This window comes from Anser brachyrhynchus (assembly GCF_964034855.1).
Source record: "Anser brachyrhynchus genome assembly, chromosome: 14".
In the NCBI taxonomy this organism is placed as follows: domain Eukaryota; kingdom Metazoa; phylum Chordata; class Aves; order Anseriformes; family Anatidae; genus Anser; species Anser brachyrhynchus.
In genome coordinates this window covers 17,709,681-17,724,135 of record NC_137709.1, presented here as the reverse complement: position 1 = coordinate 17,724,135, position 14,455 = coordinate 17,709,681, and the positions used below count along the sequence as shown (strand labels likewise).

General features: G+C 39.7%; 1 long non-coding RNA gene across 2 annotated transcripts in view; it reads right to left on the bottom strand.

Annotated features, from left to right (window-relative positions):
* Positions 1 to 14,041, bottom strand: part of LOC308177792 — a 40,315-nt gene extending 26,274 nt beyond the window's left edge. Inside the window, exons 1-2 of one of the 2 annotated variants that reach the window (XR_013939407.1) lie at positions 5,678 to 14,041; positions 2,468 to 5,554 (exon numbers count right to left, since the gene is read on the bottom strand). This is a non-coding gene — a long non-coding RNA (uncharacterized lncRNA). Of the gene's footprint in view, positions 1 to 2,467 lie in introns of both variants that reach the window. The other variant, XR_013939406.1, reaches the window with a different exon arrangement.
* Between the last annotated feature and the right edge of the window lie 414 nt (positions 14,042 to 14,455).

Sequence of the window (14,455 nt, the reverse complement as noted above, 5' to 3'; positions counted from 1 at the left end):
CGCAGTTAAGAGAAAAAAGAAACAACAAAGCCTTCAAGATGCATTGTACAAAGTTGTAACATTGTACATTTCTTTTTTCATTGTACATTGTAACATTTCTTTAAAATTGAGATTAAATTGCAGCCCTATAAGTATATGATCTCACTTATTAAAGTGTACAATAAGAAGCCTAATGACTTTCTGTAATATCGATATCCACCTCCGGTAGTGTCTGGGGTATTCAGACATTACAATGGTCACTATAGGGTATTGGAGAATGATTTAGATTAAGCTACTTCAGAAGATATTGATGGAAGGTTTGTCAGTGAAAGGGACAGATAAAAAGCATTTCACCAAGAAAATTGCCCGTTAAATGGCACGTAAGATGTGTGATTTGTTAGAATCCAGGCTAGTGAACTTTGCCAGGATCTTCACTTTTTTACAAATGGAAATTAGCCACTTCTTATCACAGGCAAGTGTATTTTCTGTGCAGACCTGGCTATTGAGGAACTCCATGGACCTGATCGTTGTGCTGGTTCGTGATAAGTATGACTGACTTTCATTGATACCAAAAATATATCTGCATAGCTTCTAGTGGTTCTATAGTTTTGGTCTTCACTACTTGAAATTACAAAGGTTTTGCCATGAATGATCGTGTCTACTTCAGAGAAATTTCAGAAGCCTGATGTCTTTTGTTTCAGATGGGACAGCATTTTAATACTGGTTAGAGAACTAGGAAGAGGCCTAGTTTGCTTAGATAGTATAAGTTAAACATGTTTACAGACCTTTGAATATGCTTGCTTCTTGGATGCTTCTTCAACAAACTGTGATTGGTGTTAAAAAAAAAAAAAAAAAGTTACATGATGTGAAGAGGATAGTGGTGTGGTGAGTTTGCTGTGCTCTTTAACTTGTCAATGTAAGTCCCTCCCTGTGATCCTTAGTTTGCAAGTATTCTATTTACCAGAAAAATAAGCAATGTAGCAGTTGAATTGCCTGGAGGACTTTCTTTGCAGCAACTGGCCATGTTGAGTTCCTTGGTAGATTGTATGTCTTCACTGAATACCAAACATGATTCTTTTACAAGACGCTATTTTAAGTATCTCCTTTTCAAACCATAAATGGGACTTGGGTTGCATACAGTGTTGATCCAAACAGGTTTAGGTAATAATGCCTGAAATCAGATGACAACTCTCCCAGCGTCTGCAGAGGTTTTCTCTCTTCTGCCCCTAAAACTACTGGCCAGCGTAGTGCAAGTTTGTGTGAAATGTGCTGTCGGCACAGCCATGCCCTTTAGTCTGTGCCAGCCCTGCCCAGAGACGTGGCAGAGCAGTATGTAGTGGGAGGCTCCAGAAAGAAGGAAAGAAGGTCTCAAGAGGGTTGAGTTTTGCAGGTTTTCCAAATGTTGATGCACGGGTACTAATGCAGAAGAACAGTCCGTCAGGAATCATTACTAGAAACGCAGCTTAATTTTAGTAACAGTTTTAATAGTGCAGGAGCAATGTGAATTAAAGTAACAATTGCTTGTTCTAATCTCGTGTATCAGCATGAAAACTGATCACCTGGAGGACTCGCGGAGGGGGGATTGCCATGTACGTACAGCATGACAGGTAGCTGCGGATAACATAAGCTTTTGCCTGCAGGCAGAACACACTTGAGTAGGTGGAACAATGGTATGGCAAATCCTATGATCCTATGAAATGTTCAAAATAATTGATTTTTTTCTTCTCTGTCCTTTTTTTCAAAACAAAGTGGAGAGTAGGGAATTTAGCTTGATTCCCATTAAAGTCAACCAAGAATGTTTCACTACTCATAACATTACGGGGATTTGTAATTGATTTGATTGAGTTTAATTGATTTACTTCTTCTATGGGTAGCCTTTAAAAGGAGTACCTGAATATGCCTGGGAAGCACAGAAAATAACAAGGGGCTTTGTGTAAATTGTCAGGTATTTTGCTGTAATGCTAGATATGTTTTTCTTTAAGGAAAAAGGATTATCTCTATTAATGAAATTTTACTTAAAAAGGTGTCATAATTGAAAAATATTAAGAGATTTTTCTATTTTGTTTTTATATGGTCTTAACTGACATAGGAATTCTTAAAGATATTCTGTAAAAATAAGGGATTTCTTCAACGCTGAAGCTGTGGAAACAAAACCCTAGATCTTACAGCCATGCTTTTAAAACAAGTTTATATGTTCAAGCAACATTGAACTGTTTATTACCTTTTAAATATTTTTCTTGTGCCTTAGGTTTCGGTAAATGTCATTAATAAAATCAGTTAAGTCTCTTTAAGCTCATTTAAATGACAAGTTGTAGAAAGAGAGTCCAATATATGTAGGATGAGATCTTCTTTGAAAGAGAAGGACGCAAAGAAAGAAAGCAAAGCAGATAGTCTTATACACAATTTTGGGTTTGGAGCTCTCTGAGTACAGTATGGAAAACTACAAGAGTTTCAGAAGAAAATATATAGTTTATGTGGTTGTACTTACCCATGAAATTTATATTCTGTCTCTGATTTTCAATCTTTGCCAGCTTAGTTCAGGAAGCAATTCTTGAACGAAGTTTAAGCCTACGAATTTTTCAACTTCAATTCTTCCACCTACTGAAGTAGGTTGTGGTATGACTGCAAACAGATCCTCCCTGGAAAGCCTTTCCACCAAAGAGAAGATCTCCTGCTGCTGGTGGCCAGAACATCTATCACTGCTGTCACAGACAGCCTGGCTCTGCCCTTCGGGGCAGTGGAGTTGTTACCACTCCGCAGCTTTCAGCTATGCCGAGGTCCAGCAGAGGGGGTGGAACACAGCAGCACCCACCTTGCTGCCTGAATTCTGTGCTGGCCCAGTAGTGTCCATCCTCATCTAAGATAAACATGAACCTCAGCAAGGTCATGTCTTTAGAAAGTGTTCATACTGTTCAGATTGGTAATTAACTAAATGCACAGTGAGTATTCAGGTTAATAGCATCAGATTTGAGAGCAAGACATTTTTAGTAGAGACCACATGTCAGTTGTTTCTTCCCTTCACACTGGGTTTGTCCTGAGCGTGCTAACCAACCTTATGGTATATTTCCCTGTGAAGAGTACCGATATACAGAATAGAGTTGTATTTTTCTTTTTAGGATTTGGATCCTTGTGAAACAGAAGTCCCTGCTGCTTACAAGTAGTATAGCAGGCAGCGGACTGCTCTGTATCTCATGTGAATAGGCACTTCTTTTGACATAATTGCACAATTCTTGTTAATTTACATTCTAATCAATCTAAGTTGGCCAAAACTGCAATTATAATCAATGTTCGTATCGACAGAGCAGAGTGATAATAAGGAACAGCAGATCTGTAAGAAGCATGTTTTGTTGTTCCTTTTAACAGCTTGCAATAAGGAGGACTAGTCCCGTAGACTAACTATCAGCTAAAGCCCAAATCTTGGAGTATCCCAACAGAAACAAAATGGAACAGACCTTGTTTTGTCACCTCTGAAAGAATATTCAAGCTGGCTTGGTTAAGCAGACCATCTTTGAAACATTCTGCCACTGTAGGCAACTTGGTCTTATCCTGACAGTTTTTGCAGTATCAGGTGCGGTCAGTTTTAACCTGAGTTACATTAAACGTTTGTTTCTCAGCATTGCTGACAATTGAGAGAACAGTTCCCTTTCAAGATACAGGGAGCAGAAACCTCCCATGCTCAGTGTCCAGGTTTTTTGGATTGGTGTTGGTAATATTAGCATCTCTATATTTGATGGCACATGGACTGTGGTGCGCTGAACCCTTCAGAAAAAAGCTGCCTTTAGGGAACTGTGGCAGCTAACCTGGGGACACCATTTGGCCGCTTAGAGCTTGATCCTTGGTGTTACGGGTTTGGAGGGGTACAACAAAGTAGAAGAGAAGCACTCCTGTTCCTCTGAGATGGGGAAGCACCTCCTCCATCGGGGTGCCTTGAACGAAGGACGTGGGAAGCATCAATAGGATAACAGTCCCACTTCCGAGAATTGCCCTGAGAGCCTGGAAGTACTGATCTCTTTGTTGAAATAAATTTCAGTTTAAACATTATCCTTGTTAAATCTAGAGGCATTCTGCTCAGGAATTCTTTAAAATGCCATGTATCTGGTGCAATATAGCTGATGTATTGGGTGATATTTTTGATTCAGTAGGAGACATATTTGAATCAGATGGTGAGTTTGATTTACTGTAGGAGATATCTATTTTGATAGATGATGCGTCTTATTCAGTGTTCAGTAAGCAGTGATTCAACTGGGATGTGTCTGATTTGGTGAATGAAATATTGTATCTGATATTGATCAGTTTTTCCTGTAATATACACATTTATTTTAATAGTTGATGCATTTATCAGTGTGAAGTGTATCAAATTCTTCATGTAACATTCTTTCATCTGTTGGTGTGGTTTATGGTTTTTACAAGCAATAGATATATATTTCAATTAAAAGTAAAACATTCATTACTGTCTGCCGTGCCTTCACGGTATTCTAGAATGTCTCGGATGTGGCTCACGGAGGTGTTTGGAGTGGTTAGATACTAAAGGAAGGTGCCTGCAGTGTGTGAACAAAAGCTTTTCTTTGACAAAACTAGTAGTGCGTTATTATTTGAGGGTAAAACGCCCTTCTGAAGAGCAATAGTTTCAGTTTATGCCTTCCCTAACACAAAGAGCTTCTGTATGTGCCACAGATACTTAGAAGTATTAATAGTATGTGGGTACTGCAGCAGCAGCAGCAGCCAGGGTTGCGTCCTACACACACAAATCCAATGAGATTTTTCTATTTGCGTAAATAGGTGCAGGACTTAGGGTCAAAGATTTTCACTGTTAGGGCATTGCTACTCTGATTTTAGAAGTAACTTTGTTCCTTTCCGATCCAGGAACATGGTGATTTATAGAGCTTGTGATGACCTCTAATCTCTACCTGATCAAGTAGCCACACAATGCAATTTGGTACATCTTTTCAATAAAGGGCAAAGTAAAATAGGTTTGGGCTGGCACCAAATTACCCTTATTTTAAGTGTTTAAATTTTACAGGACTAAAGGTCATTTCCCTGGATGTGTTTTATTACATTTATTACCATGCTGTGAAAACAATCATACTAGGTTCAGTCCTGCCTGACCTTATATATGTTGCTATTTTTATTTAATATAAAACAATTGCTACAAGAAGAAAACTGAGATAAAAAGATGAAATTTATTAACCCGCATTCAGGCTGATACTGGATTTATGTACAAGCATAGCAAACAGAAATTGAAAGCCAGAATTCTGTGAAAGAAATCATGTGAAAGTATAAGTAATATTAAAAGCTGGTACTGCTCAGTGCAGGTGCCTGGGGCTGGTGTGCAGGCCCTGCCTGCCTCTTTCACTGCCTGGTCCGCTCTGCGGGGTGAGCATTGCTCTGGGGCTCTGGGGATCGGAGCTGTTCCGCTTGTGCTTCTCACACGGTGCTGCAGGAGGGCCCCTGGACATGTGCTTTGGGCCTTAGGTCCCCGATCTGTAAAACGTGGCAGGTAAAGCTCAGCTCTTTCGTAAAAGTGCTTCTGGAACTCCTGATTCAGGGTTTACTGCTTTAACGTTCAGAAAATGCCCTAAGTTAGGAGAAAAAGGATGAAGAGATCAGATGTATTATTTTATGTTACCTAATTCTGATACATATCTATGTATTTGACTTCAGTTTTTAATGCGACTAATACTATACCGGTTAAACCTACAGTGTGAGGTAGTCCCTACTGGCTCAGAAGAGGTGAGATCAGCCAGCTGCCCTCACCTCAGGGGTGCCTGGCGGAAATGTAGGGCAGTGACAAAACGGCCCATCTCCTGCCTCCTGCGGGTGGAACTTCAGGCTGGGCCAGCTCTCCCTCCAGGAACCACATCTGGTTACCCCCCGGAGTACTCTGCATCCAACCCCTGCTCTCTCCTGAGAAAGCTGCCTGCTTTGGAAAAGGGAAGAACTAAGACATGTAGGGCAGGCGGTCTCACTTGAGTTTGGGAAAAGGGATTCTTCTTCACAGTGCATTTTTCTATTGTTTTACGCCTCTTTAGCACATATAGAATAGCTGCTGGGAGTCATTCCTGATGCAAATAAGCTCTGCTCTGAGGTATTCTAGCAGAAGGCAGGCTGAAACCTCACTGCCATCCTCAGCAAGGTTTCTCCCCAGTAGAATTTGCTCCTTACAGTGCTTCCTCTTCTCCTCGGGAAAAGTCCTGGGCCAGATTCTCCTCCAGACTCTGGGTGGGCCTTGGACAAGTACATCTGTACAACACAAAAAGCATCATGTGATATTAAATAGTAATAGCTATCTATTTGCCTTTTCATCAGAAACATAACTGACTTGATATTTTTTTTTTCCCTTTTAAAATGGAGCAGGACATTGTGTAGCTTTTCAGTGTTTGTGTGCCCACAGAAAAGTTTGATTTCCAGCTCTTATACAACTGTCACAGCTTCAACAGTTGCGAGTGTGGATATTTAATTGTACTGAACCTCATAAGATTTTATATTAAATTTTACTAAAAGGCCATAAAAAAATATTAGTTTCCACAAAAGGCAAACAAAAACCAAATAAAAAGCTTTCAGAAATGTCTACATACAGGGAGACATCCACAGATAAACACCACTACCACAAGTACCCAAACCTGTAAAAAGTTGTCATTTCACTTTCTTCTTTAGCAGCCAGACTATTAAATTACCTGGGTTGTTTAATGGACATTGCACAGTTGGGATGTTGGGAATTAAGTATAATAACAAACATGTGGCCTTTTAAATTTTTTCTGACTTGTTACACCGTGGAGCACTGCATTATGCCATATCACATTGGTGTGATAGGCAAGTGAAACAAGACAGTTCATGCTAATGAACAGGAAAACACAGCAGTTTGCTTGTTACCAAATTCACTTAGAGTATTTCAAGGCATTTGGAAGTATTATGGGAGAGACAGTTATTGCTGAGAAGAGCTGAACTATAATGAAATTAGGAAAGTGAAAACTATGTGTTCGCTTCTGTTTCTACCAAAGCACAAAATGTGCAGATCTCTTACTGGAGATATGTGTCTTCTGCCTGCCTTAAAACAACTGGTGTGCCATGAGATCACTCAACTAGGGTACAGGAAGCAGATCCAAATATTAATTGGACGTACATTTACATTTATTCTCAGCATAGTTTGTTTCAGAGAAGCATTTGACTCTATAGCCTTTATATCCAAGGCATGTTTGTGTATTGTATGTGAATATAAAGAAAGAAAACTAACTGGAAATTTATACCAACTCTATCACAAAACGAATACTTTGGAAACCACAAAGGAAAACAGATTTTTGATACTGTAAAAATTTCCCTGCCGTCTTTTGCCAGTGAACTTCAGTTCATCTAACTGCCCAAGCATGCCCTGTGCAATTTGAATGTCTGCTGGATATTGCTGTACACTTGATTTTTTTGTAATTTCTAGATCGTTTGTTCTTCCTTTTCGGGCACACCCAAATTATGTAGGCCAGGGAGTGTTCATTGGTTTTCATAAAATCGATCTCTGTTGTCTCAAAGTAGAAGCTGTTTTCAAAACTTTTAATATAGCAGGGACAGCTGGAAGTGCCCTGAGGTCATACCTGTCTTTGCTGTGATCTGCCCCTTGCCCATCAGTTCCTTGAAGTGGAACAGTTTTCACTATACAGTAGTTGAGCTGGTCAATTCAGGAGAGGGAAGGCAGTCAGCACCATACAGAAACCAATTTTTACCTCCTATTAAACTCTGAACACAAAAGGCAAGAAGTGCAGACAATCTTGTCATCTTCCTGTCTCACTCGGTGCTGCCCACCTGGCTACCTACGGTGGAGTTCAGTACTCCATTCAAACTATTTATTACCCTGCTGTGCTTTTTTATGTTGAACTTTATGAGGGCTGGGAACACTGCAGAGTATGGGTGAGGAAATTTAAGCCAGAGAATTGCAAGTTGCCAGCAGCTGAAAGGGAGCAGGATGGAGAGTCTTCCCCTCCAAAGGTGGTGGGCACGGCAGGGTGCCTAAGAGCTCCGTAAAAATGACACCACCAAAATGTTTTGTTGGTAGATGAGGACCCGGAAATATTGTCCAAGAATAATAAAGATAGAAGTCCCATTCTTTTATCTGGGCAAAAATGAAATTTCCAAATGCCTTTTCAAAGTCCTGTTAGATACTTGAGATGCAAGCAGTATTTTCTACAGAGTTTTGAATTACTTTTAAAATGAAAAGGTTTGGATTGACCTCATACATAGGCGATAAAACATGAACAGTGTCATTTTTACTTTGTGAAAATTATTCTGTAGGAATGTGGTAGAGTTTTTGCTTATGCAGTGAATTAAGAAGACTACCCCAGTTCTGTTATTAAAAATGTCGCTCCTTGTAAGGTCATTCGGCATTTCTGGAATTGTTTCAAGTATGCTCCTGAGCAATATAATGAATAACTATCAGACAGCATTTGGGCAGTATAACATATTAGAAAGACTAGGTAGGGCTCCTTAAGACAGTTATTGCCTTGATAATGTGACAAACTTGTAAGAAACTTTACAAAAATTCCTTTTCTTCACATTATAATATTTTTTTCCTTTAAAACATTGAAAATTGTCTATGTCATTGGAAGCATCTTTCTTCATGATTGGGCATACAGAAGTTATTATTTACTTCAAGGCTGCCATGTTCTTTCTGGTTATTTTTACCTTTTAAAAAGATATCTTCTCCGCTTTCAGGGAACAGAGTGTTTTAATCACTGTTTCTTGCTTACTGCTTAATACTTCAGACTGGCAGTATTTGAACTTGTCTCTTCATTGACCTCTGAGAGCTTTGTTCAGACCTTTCAATATGTTTTTATTAGTTAGAAACAATTTGTATCTCTTAATACTGCAGATAGAATCGCTTGGATCCAACATGTCAGCTCAGAGTCTTACAGAAGCCCCCTCTGTCCTCCTCTACTCCAAGGCACAGTTGTCTGCTTCGAAACCTGCAAGCTTCACCTGGACTTCACTTTCCTGAGGTCTATTTTTACCCATGTCAGAAAGTGTTGTCAATATGTTATATAAAGGTCTCTCCCTGTAGTGTTATTGTTCTCATAAGGTACACACACGTTATTAAGTCCATTTTCTAACCGAAGAAAATAAGGCAAGAGAGGTTGAATTTGAAAACTGTATTTTTAAAAACGCACCAATGTCATTGTACAATCATTGTAGCTGCACACATACTGTATTTTCTAGAAACCAATAAGGTGTATTAGATTCTGTTTCCATGTACATTCGAACATTTGATATAGGCATTTGTATACTGCAAAAGCAGTTGTGCACAGCTGAGCAGAAACCGTCCCCAGTGAGTTCTGCAAGGTCATACAGCAAATGAATATCAAAACTGAACCTGGATACCCTGTCTCTCCGCTGCTGTATATCTTTTATTAAGTAGAAAATATACTGTTATAAGAAAGTTTCTCTGAGGTGATATTGCCTGTTGAGTTTAAACAGGGTTTCCAATCTCTTAGTGCCACTTTTCCTATTGTTCTGCTATGAAAAAGCTCACTATGAACTGTGCAGCAGTGTCATTTCTAAAAGATGGGTATATACAGCAGTAGCACACATACTTTAATAATATAAACCTTATTACTACAACAAAAATGTTGTTTCAGCTCTTTTTCTGTGTAGCAGAACAGTGGCACCTAGTGGCCACTCATGCTAAAATCCTAGCTAATAATACTTTACAAACCTGAATGGCAGTGCAAAGAAAAATGAAATGAAAAAGAAATTTGCGCTTGTAAGTTGCTCTTACATGCCTCTAAATATTAAACAAGCAAACAAAAACCATAAATGTCCTGACAAGTTTCAAGGAACTTTGATGTTCTTTAATGCATAAATCCATGTTAATGCCAGAATACATATCTAGGCTTATAGGTATGCACATAAGAATTCCATTGTTAAGTTACTAAAAATAAGCTAATTTTTTTTGCACGTTAAAAACAAATGTTTTTGCCATTCGTTTTCAGTTGTGAGGAGAAATGATATCCCTATAATGATGATTTCACTGTAGTATCTTTCATTTTTTATATGTATTTCTATGGTATGCAGTTATTACAGAAATTGAGGAAAATATGAAGAACTCTTCCCAAAAGAAACTGGACCATATTTTTTCCCTGCATTTCACATGCATGTTAGATTTTAACATGAATAAAGACTTTTTGCATGTATACAATTTATCTCCAATAATCCCATTTGAAAAAACTTTGCATGTTAAATGTGAAAATTTTGCATGCACAATGTGAATGAGAGGACAATTTGGAAATACTTTCTTCCTAGACTTGTAGCAATAGGAAGCTAACAGATGGAAAAAAAAAGTTTTCCTGATTTCATACCTTAGACCAAATTCTTATCATGTTTTGACTTCAGAGAATTGTTGAAAACCCCTTAAAATTTCAGACAGTCCAGTTTTGTGTGAGGCATCTGATTCCCCTTCATCAGGGTGGGTACTTTCCCCACCGCAACTCAATTACATTTGTATTCATGAGGCTATGATGCACTCGTTATATTTCTGAAATGTAGATGGGATTGTTCGGTTTCTATGTTCCCTTCTGCATCAGTGCTGCAGGTTTGGACTGAAGCACCAGTAGGTTAATCTGAAGGGTCCTCTTCATCCTCTTCTCTCATTTCTAGAATGTACTAAGTATTTAACAGGCTGCTAAATGAATATCCTGATCTGTAGCCTGTTTGGTGAATTTCTGAGCTACCTGACTGCATTGTGTATTTTTCTGCAATAATACATTGTGTCATTAAGAGAAGTGCTAAATAAGCTAGTGTTGCCATACTCACCTGTTTCCTTTGAAAATGAAGGTCACTGCCACAGATGCTGACAACTTTCAAAAACTTCAGTGTGCAAGTATGTCTAGGAAATGCTTGATTGCAAAAATAGTAGAAGGAAAGATAAAGTTAAATCATTTGCAAGTCATAGATCTTTTTGGCTGAACTGTCTCAAATATTCACATTCCCTTCTCTCTCCGTTATAGCCATCAGTGTTATGGATATAGGATCTGTACCAAAAGATATGGTTTTGTAGTTCCCATGACAAATGGATCTTCAAGTGAAATTCTGAATAAATAGATGGTATAGACCTACCTATCAGCTCTTCAGTGTTGTATTGAAATGAGCCTGGTACTTGGCATATTGCACTGGGCAGGGGGACAGGTAGGGCTTAAGAATAAAAGACTAGATTACTGTACGATTAGACTCTCTTCTTGTGGCATGAGTTCTCATTCCTCTTCTCTCTCTGTGTGCAGTTCTATTTAAGACCAAGGAAGTGGTTTCTGTGAGAAGTGTTTACATCGTCCTATGAACAAGCTAGGTTTTAACATTGAACATGCTCCACCAACATCCCTGGTATTCTTTTTTTTCTGAAAGATAACCATCTATCTCAACATATAATCTCTTCCAATTTATGAGTGTTACTTGCAGTCAATATGAGTAAAAAGTATAAGTAACTTTCATGTCTACCTAAAGATATCATGCAGTCAGGCTATTCCAGATAATGCGTAGGCATGCATTTGGCCCATATTTATGGCCAGAAAATCCAGCATCTTCATGTTCTGTGATCTGAACCTGAAAGACATTGTAAGTAAAACATCTAAGTTTTACAGCAGTAAAAGGATTTCACGTATTAAAGACAGAGCTGTTCTTTCTAGGTTTTAAAATATTTCTAATTTAAAGAAAGTTTAACAAGCTAAGTTCACTTTCTTTCGTGTCGGAAGCAAAGCCAATTTGATGTTTGAATTGGTAATGGCTTCTTGGCTGCCAAACTCATATCTTATGTTGAATTATTCTACATCAGACAATAAAAATGATTTGAAGGAGAACTCAGAAATAAAAATATAAAGGCTTTAAATATGGCATGTTTAACGTCCCATGAGTCAACAAAATTACTTTGTGGTTTAGGCTGATTTTATATTATTAATAGGACTGTACAACAAGCTCCTACAAATCCCTTATTCCATCGGTAATACCTTTTTCCTAGTGCAAACACAGAAAATGTGCATATAGTACAGGATGATAATAATTGTGAAATTAAGATCTAAAAACATGTAAAACCTCCCAGTATTCAGGGTCTGATAGGAACATCCAGCTCCTGTGTGAGTAATTGCAGGGTGGCATGCTTTCTGCATGCACCTCGTCCTTGGCTTGGAATCCTACTTCTCTTACAGCTGAAAAGGATTAAATGTCTGAGGGGTAAAGAACGGGGAATTGTAGCGAACAGCTCGTAAAGAACAGAGTCACAAGATGGATTAAAAAGAAATGCCACTAAGAAACCTTTTCCAGGTTGGGAGGAAGCAAATTTAGACTTTACCCCCTTTGTTGAAAGGAGCTCTCTGAGTGCAAAGGTCTGAAGTGTTATTTGGGCGATGTAAGTGAAGGATGTTGCCTTTCAGTCACCTTCTCAGGAGTTTTCTTCTGGAGCAGTCGCTTTCTTGTAGATGTTGCATGCTCCCAGTTTGCTCGACATAGAAGGCTTACAAACTCATAAAATCACAGAATGGTTTGGGTGGGAGGGGACCTTAAAGATCATCAAGTTCCACCCCTTGCCATAAGCAGGGATGCCACCCATTAGAGGTGATTTCAAGGCTTTGGATGGCCAGGCATTGGAAATCAAGAAGTGAGGAGAGAGGTTGGCGTGTTGTGGTATGCACAGCAGTGTTAGTGTAAGGGGGAAATGGGAGAAGATGGTGCTTGTCCTTTCAAAATGAGTTGCAGGTGCCAGAAGGCTTGTTTGTTCCTGCAGCAGCCGAGACCCCAGCCAGAGGCCATGAGCAGCGCAGGGGAAGGGAAGAGATGTGCTGCACCTCCTTGCCCAGAGTAAGGAGGAGTGAAGCTGCCCCCGCTGCTGAGCACGTGGCAGCTCCTTGAGTGAGGACAAGTGCCTGTTGGATGTCCCCAGGGAAATGAGGCTCCACAGCCTGGGACTGAGGACTTTGGGCATAACACTTGCAAGAACATGTTCGGGCTGTTGTGACACTAAGCAAATCCAAGCTCAGGAAGGAAAATTTGAGATTATATAAAGAATATATTAGAGGGTAACATAGACATCCGAGAGCATGGGCAGGACTTTGAGTGGAACAGAGAGTTAAATGAAAGGGGAATAGTTGAAAGATATAGATGAGATGTTTAGCGGGTTGACAGAAAAGGGAAGGTATGAAGCCCCTCAAGACAGAAGGATTCACCTCAGAAGGAGAAGATTGACAGACCTTTAAGAAACAACCTCAAAGAAGGGCTTGAACTTGTACTTTGTTTTCTTGGAGGCTGGCTACCTGGGAAGAGGATGGAGTTTTCAATGTGTCTGGGGAACTGAGCTAATTAATGAGGTGAGGCAAAGGTTCAAACATCCTGAATATAGTGAGGAAAAGAGAAAGGCATGAACTCCAGAGAAAACACGGTCATGCCATCTGTAAGGCATAAACTCTCTTTAGATTATTACATGACTCTGGGATGTGTTGAGATTTTTTTACAAGTACAACTCGATTTGCAAGCCTACAGATGAAAGGCATTAGGAACAATAAAAAGAAGGTGCAGAAAACTTCCTTTTAGTATGTATACTGAAGTAAACACTGCTTGCACTGTCAGAAGCCTCTGAGAAGGAGATGTATATTTCTAAATACTCTGTCGCAGAGGTCGTAACCCACCTTTTCATTAGCAGTTCACAGATCACATTGCACACCCATGTGGGAACCCTTGTAGATGATTTAGTAGATTGAGTACTGTTGATCTTTTGTTCTCATTTTTGTAAGCTGTAAGCCTTTATCCTCCTCATCCTTCTCAAAAAACTGAAACATTAAGTGAATTCATCTATGAATCCTGTATGCCTTTCCCTCCCATGAAGTGTAACAACTAAACAGTTAACGTTTGTAAAGCATACAATACAAATTTTAAGAGCCTTCGGATGCACACGCAGCTCTGCAGAAGCTGTGTGCACGGAGTTGAACTTCACTGGAAATGTTTTTTATTTGCTGCTTTTTCAAGTCAACAGCAGTACGGTGATCTGGCTCAGGCTGCGGGCTCCTCTCCTGTGGCAGCACGAGAGTAGTGAAGACTGGAGAGGGCAGCAGCAGGAGGTGAGCTCTGGAAAGTTTATCATTAGACTTAAAACCTGTGCTTAAAAATACTGGCTTGTGCGGCCAAGGTCACCAAAATGAATTGCTCTTTCATTTTGTCTTCTTAAGTTAGGCTTTTTCTTTGTTAAGAAGAGGACAGGAGAAAGAACCTTGCGAACAGAGGTCCCCAGATACATCTGCTGGTTGCCATCAGGGATGATGGATCTGGCTGTGGCTGACCACAAGAACTGTGCTCAGACTCGCTCCACAGCTCCCTCTCTGCATCCTGCAGGACTACTGCAGTGCCCTGCCTGCACTTACTCCCCCTTACACCGTCAGCAGGATAGCTCAGTGCCCAGTCAGCCCTGTGGGGAGGCAGGAGAACAAGCTGCCCCTTGCGGGCCCACCAGCATCCTCCCAGCTGC